The sequence below is a fragment of the Chrysochloris asiatica genome, unplaced genomic scaffold (genome assembly GCF_000296735.1).
Source record: "Chrysochloris asiatica unplaced genomic scaffold, ChrAsi1.0 scaffold00035, whole genome shotgun sequence".
Lineage (NCBI taxonomy): Eukaryota > Metazoa > Chordata > Mammalia > Afrosoricida > Chrysochloridae > Chrysochloris > Chrysochloris asiatica.
In genome coordinates, this window is record NW_006408553.1 from 11,920,170 (window position 1) to 11,927,433 (window position 7,264).

General features: G+C 36.2%; 1 protein-coding gene across 1 annotated transcript in view; it reads right to left on the reverse strand.

Moving 5' to 3' along the window:
* Window positions 1-7,264, reverse strand: part of ADAM32 (ADAM metallopeptidase domain 32) — a 208,168-nt gene that overhangs the window by 91,892 nt on the left and 109,012 nt on the right. The gene's annotated exons all lie outside the window — the stretch shown is intronic.

The window sequence follows — 7,264 nt, forward strand, 5'->3', positions numbered from 1 at the left end:
TCATATGCTTCCTCTTGAAACGGCTGAACATTAACCATTTCCTTTTGGTACAGTGACTGTGTATTCCTTCCATCTTCTCTTGATGCTTTCTGCATCATTCAATAATTTGCCGAGTGAATCTTTCAATAACAAAAGTTGATGCTCAAATTTTCCTTCAGGTCCCCCAGCTTGAGAAATGCTGAGTGTGTTCATCCTTTTTGGTTTTCTGATTTCAGATCTTTGCACATTTTATTGTAACATTTAGCTTTATCTTCTCGAGCTGATCTTTGAAATTTTCTGTTCAGCTCTTGGACCTCCTCATTTATTCCATTTGCTTTAGATTCTCTATGCTGGAGAGCAAGTTTCAATGTTTCTTCTGACATCCATTTTGACTTTTTCTTTCTTTCTTGTCTTCTCAATAACTTTTTGCTTTCTTCCCGTATGATGTTCTTGATGTCATCCCACAACTCTTCTGATCTTCGGTCTTTAGTTTTTAATGTATCAAATCTGTTCTTCAGATGATCTCTAAATTCAGGTGGAATATATTCAAGGTCATATTTTAGCTCTCATGGACTTGTTTTCATTTTTCTTCATCTTCAATTTGAATTTGCATATGAGTTATTGATGGTCTCTTCCGCAGTCTGCCCCGGGCCTTGTTTTGACTGACGATATGGAGCGTTTCTCCATCGTTTCTTTCCACAGATGTAGTCAGTTTAATTTCTATGTATTCCATCTGTTGAGGTCCATGTGTATAGTCATCTCTTATGCCGTCTAAAGAAGGTATTTGAAACGAACAAATCATTGGTTTTGCAGAATTCTATCAGCATCATCTCTATCACCAAGGACATATTTCCAACTACTGATCCTTCCTCTTTGCTCCCAACCTTTGCATTCCAATCATTAGTAATGATCAATACATCTTGATTGCATGTTTGATCAATTTCAGATTGAAGAAGTTCGTAGAATTCTTCTATTTCTTCCTCACTGGCTTTAGTGTTTGGTGCATAAATTTGAATAATGGTGATATTAACTATGCTTCCCTGTAGGCATATTATCCTATCACAGACAGCGTTGTACCTCATGACTGATCTGGATATGTTCTTTTTGACAATGAATACAACACCATTCTTCTTCAATTTATCATTCCTGGCATAGTAAGCCATGTGGTTGTCAGATTCAAAATGGCCAATGCCAGTCCTTTTCAGCTCACTAATGCCTAAGATATCAATGTTTATGTGTTCCATTTCAATTTTGACAACTTCCAATTTTTTCAGATTCATATGTCATACATTCCATGTTCCGATTTTTCAATGGATGTTTACAGCTATTTCTCTTCATTTTGATTTTCAATGGATGTTTACAGCTATTTCTCTTCATTTTGAGTTGTGCCCCATCAGCAAAGGAAAGTCCCGTGGGCTTTTTCTCCTACAAGCCTTACTCTATTCACTTTATTACAGTCAACTCTATTTTGAGGAGGCAGCTCTTCCCCAGTTGCATTTTGAGTGCCTTCCAACCTGAGGGGCTCATTTTCCAGCACTATATCTGACAGTGTTTCTCTGCTATTCATAAGGTTTTCAGTGACTAAATATTCTGAAGTAGTTCATCACTCCTTCTTCCTAGTCTGTCTTCATCTGGAAGCTCATCTGAAACCTGTCCACCACTGGTGACCCTGCTGGTATTTAAAATATTGGTGGCACAGCTTTCAGAATCACAGCAACTCACAAGTCACCACAGTACGACAAACTGACAGATGAGTGGTGGGTTGACAGGGATGAGAAATTGAGACACTGGCAATCAAAACTGAGGCTGGGGAGGTTATAAAAGACTCCTGGTGTGGTGCTGAAGGATCAGCACTGGACTGCAAACCACAAGGTCAGCAGTTCAAACCTACAAGCTGCTTCTTGGAAACCCTATACCAAGTTGCTATGAGTCAGAACTAACTTAACAGCACTTAACAACAACAACAATAAGTTATGAAGTGTCTGGCTTACAAGCTTTCATAAGTGTGCTTTGTTTCAGAATGACGGGGGGAAGGTAGAATCTCCATTGAGTAGTTTCCCTGTTTTCCAGATTGGAGCTGATGATGATAGAATTTGATGATTCAATTGTGAGTAACTGTTAGCAGAATTAATTGTGATTGTCACAATTGTAATAGTAGATGTGTAACTAAAAAGGGGTAATAATTAATCTTTTATTTCATTAACAGTGGACCCCAGAACCATCAAGAGGGAAGAGCATGAGTGACACATGAGATCTTTATCTAGAAAAGTGGTGACAGCAGAGACAGTGGCAGAGGCAGTGGCTTAATATATATATATATTGTTTTGTAAGTGTACAGATATTTTTGCTTTGTTCATTTGTGAAATATAAGATATAAATGGGGAGCTACCAGGAAAAAGTAGGATAAGTGTTGTTGCAGGGAGGGGTTGTAAACATTGAGATGAAACAAAGTGTATAATTTGTTGAATGCAAAGCTGATGATCTTGTTTGTAAACCTTCACCCAATTCACAATAAAAAGTTCAACAACAACTACAAAGCATGGCAAGGAAGAGACCCTGAAACTTGCTCTTGAATACAGACAAGCTAAAATGACCAGAAAAAATGATGAAAGAAAAGAGCTGAACAGAGCATTTAAAAGTGCAGCTCAAGAAGACAAAGTCAAGTATAATAATGAAAAGTACAAAGACTTGAAATAAAAAACAAAACAAAATGGAAGAACATGCAAAGTACGTCTCAAACTAAAAGAACTAAAGAAAAAATTTAGGTCTCAACTTGAAAGACTGAGGGAGTCTATGGGCAAAACATTGAATGATGCAGGAAGCATCAAAAGAAGTTGGAAGGAATACACGGTTACTCTACCAAAAAGAAATGGCTGATGTTCAACCATTTCAAGAATTAGCATATGATCAAGAACCAATGGTAATGATTCAAGAAATCAAAGCTGCATTAAAGGCACTGGTGAAAAGCAAGGCTCCAGGAATTGATGGAATACAAATTAAAATCTTTCAACAACCTGATACAGCCCATGAGGCACTCACTCATCTATGCCAAGAAATTTGGAACATCTGACTAATTGGTTGGAAGAGATTCACATTGTGAACAATATCATTGATATCACATGCAAATGCTGTGTGGTAAATGCTTTTTTCTTGATACCTCTTATTAAAAACCACCAGAAGCAGTTTGCTTTAAGCTGCCAGTTGATAGTAAGAAGTCTACTCCTATAATGCATTTGAAACTGGGGAAACCACAGTATAGGTTCAAAATTCACTGGGTTCACTGTGAGATGGACCTGAGCTAAAACTCAGATTACCTATTCCCCCATAAACCCTTACTCTGGTAGACTAGAGTGACATTGGTTTCCTGGAGTTAAGCGTCAGGTTAGAGCCAGTGTTGTTATCTCTGCAAACCTGATCATTTCATCTTCCCCAATGTAAAGGTACTCTGGTTAAAAATTGTTGGCACCTTTGTGGAAGGCTTTGAGGAAAAATAACAGTATAAATACTTGGCAATATAATAGGGTCCTTCTTCCAGGAGTTATGGGTTTGTAAATTAATTCATGTTGGAGAACTGATTGAGGACCATTACTCTCCCTTTCAAGTTAGGCTTCTAACTTGTTTATATATATAACAATTAAGTAAAAATTTAGCACATCTGCCAACTTGGATAATGCAATTGTGGGGAGCTGTCAAATTCAAAATCTATAAGTTAGTCGACAGACTGAGGATTCTTGCAATCCTGTGTCCCAAAATCCATAGTTAATGAGATGGGAAGAATGAGGGAGATTTAGCAAAATGTCTATTTGTACTCCAGAGGCAAAAATGCCCTAAGGAAACTTCTTTAAGGTCTTTAACTAATCAGATAAGGGTCACCTACATTGTAGAGGACTGTTGCTGTTGCTGATGTTGGCATTGTTGGGTGCCATTGAATTGGTTCCAATTCATAGAGACCTGATATATTTAAAAAATGAAACCCTGCCCAGTATTAGGCCTATTCACAGCCAGTGCTAGCTACGCTTGAATCCAGTGTTACAGCAAATGTCGATTTGTACTCACTGAGTGAATTCAGCATTTTTCACTGAATTTATACTTTACCAAGTTTGATGTTCTTCTACAGGAATTGTAACATCCTGGTAACATACCCAATCTACTGAAAGAAAGGTTCACAATTGAATGTCTTTGCATAGTTAATAAAATACAGGTAAATATCATTTTGGTATTTTCTGATTTTAGCTAAAATCCATTTGACATCCTCTTCTGAATCTTGAATTTCTTGCAATTTTTTTGTCAATATTTTCAGAAAAACATAATCTATATGATATTAATGATAGTTTGATAATTTCTACATTCCATTGGGTCACACTCTTTGAAATGGGTACAAATGTGGATCTATTGCATTCAGTTGGCCAAATCTGAGCATTCTAAATTTGTTTTGTTGGATAAATTTGTTTTAACATCTCAATTGACCCACCATAAATTCCTCAAGCCTTGTTTTTCTCAAATGTATTCACAGCGTCTTGGACTTCTTCCTTCAATACCACCAGTTCTTTATCATATGTTAATTCCTGAAATGGCTGGATGTCAACCAATTCTTTTTTGGCACAGTGCCTCTGTGTATTCCTTTTCTTGATGCATCAATCAATATTTTCCCCATAGAATCCTTCAATATTGAAACCTGAGGCTTAAATATTTGTCATCATTTCTTTCAGCTTAAGAAATGCTGAGCCTCTCTTCCCTTTGGTCCTTCTAACTTCAGGTCTTTGCACATTTCATTATAATACTTTACTGTATCTTCTCAAACTCTCCCTTGAAAATTTTTTTTCAGTTCCTTTACCTTTTCATATCTTCCTATAGGAAAAGCACTGGACTGGTAACTGCAAGGTCAGTGGTTCAAACACACCAGTCACTCCTTGGAAATCCTGTGTAGGGTTCATTGTGAATCGAAACCAACTTAATGGCACTTAACAACAATAACAATCTTCCATTTATTTTACATGCTCTATGTTCAAGGGAAAGTTTTAGAGTCTCTTCTAAACATTTTGAATGTACATGTGACCTAGTCACTTCAAAAGAGCCCCTGTGTTGTACAAATAATTAACATGCTGAGCTACTAACCAAACGGTTGGAAATTTGAGTCCTCTCAGAGGTTCATGGTGATCTGTGTATTTCTGAGAAACCAGTGATTTAATATCTAATTGAGCACATTTCTTTTACACATGTGGGATCATAATGAGTAGGAGTAAGCTCAACAGCAGCTACTATGGTACATACTTCAAAATATTTATACTACTGTTTGACCATACAATTGGGCACAGTAACTTAGCCAAGTTAACATATAAACTAGACCATCACAAGAGACTTTACTATGAAGAACCTGTAACAAACATATTAGAAGAACTGGAAAGGAAAATATGGGACAATGATATAACATCCTTACTATTTAATCTAGAATGTGATCTTTCGGTCATGTGGTCATTGTTTAAGTCTGTGCTAGCATATAACACATATTGGAAAGTGTTCCCTCTAGTAAGTTTTATTCTTCATACATTTATGGAAAATTGTTACACATTTCACCTACCTATTACATTTTTATTTGTAAAAATATAAATATTAATAGAGTGAATGAAAATAGATCTTTTAATGGAGATTTGCTATAAGGAAAAAACACTATCTCAACTTTGAGTATGGCATAAAGAACAGCAGCATCTAATAAGTGAGAATAATTGCATTAGAAGGGGACCCCAAATTAACCAAACTTCTCAAAATCATACATTTGATTCTGAACTTATCATCCTTTTCTTTATATGAAACGTAATTTACTTTCACTTATATCTGTAACTCTAAGTGTACTAAACTAGCTTTATGACAATGTTGTTGTTATATGCTGTGGGGTCAGTTCTGACTCATAGCAACCCCATACAGGGTTTCCAAGGTTGTAAATCTTTACGGGAGCAGAAAGCCTCATCTTTCTCCCATGGAACAACTAGTAGTTTCGAACTGCTGACTCTGAGGTTAGTAGCCCGATTCATAACCACTACACTACCAGAGCTCCTTTTAGACACTAGACATAATGTATTATAATATGGAGGATGTTCATAAACTTAAATCTTACCTTACAGTTCCTGCAGCATTCTCCCTTATAACACTGTGCTCCTTGTTTCAGTGTACAAGTGTTAGGATTACAACAGTTATCAGGACCACATGCCTAAGAATGAGTAGAATGTACAAATTAAAAACACAGAAAGACAATAATATAAATTTTGACAGAACCTATATTTTCTGATTTTAGCTTTTGAGATTTGGAGATGAACATGAATACTATTAAAGTTTATAGATTTCAGGATCTCTAAAAAAATTAATTATTAATGCAGCACTTTTATTTCAGGTCATAATAAAATAACTGATACCATACCTATAGTCCTACACAATTATAAAATTGGATAAACATTTTTCCCAAACTGGATAACAAGTAAAGCATGATTATTATTCTTAAAGAAGAGGAACAAATGAAGTAAACACTAAACACTAGCTTTCCCAAGTAAAGTATAATGAGTTCATTGACTTGAGAAGACAGAATAAGTGCTAGAGGTGGTTGAATTACTGGAGAACAAGAAGTCACATAAGGAAAGATGTCCAAAATTCTGATTAACAATCATCAGAAGTCTTTGGTTACATTTTATATGCATAACAAAGAAAACTAGAAAGGGAAACAGTAACTGCCAAGTTGCTGAAAACTGTGCAGATATTTGGGATAAGAGACATTTGGATTTTCAAGTCAGAATGAGCAACCCTCACAGGAGAGCTAGCACATTCAGTATAGATTTGGAAGACTTTTGATTTTATACAGTGAAACTAACTCTGGAGAGAAAGCTACCTTAAAATACTCTACAGAAGTTTTAAAATATTGAAAACAAACAAACTGGTGAACAACCAACTTAAATGGGACTTAAATTTTAAAAAGATAGAATAATATTCTTTAAAGGTGAAGAAATAAATTCAGGCATTATATGACCTAACATTCACAATGTTGTTGTTGTTGTCAAGTGTTGTCAAGTTGATTCCAACTCATAGCGACCCTGTATAGGGTTTCTAAGGAGCAGCTGGTGAGCTTGAGCCACCGACCTTGCAGTTCAAATGGCTCTGCAGTCTGGCGCATTAACCACAGTGCCACACCAGGACTCCAACAGTCATACTGTTGTTGTTGTTGTTAAGTGCCGTCGAGTCGGTTCCGACCCATAGCGACCCTGTACAGGGTTTCCGAGGGTGTAAATCTTTACGGGAGTAG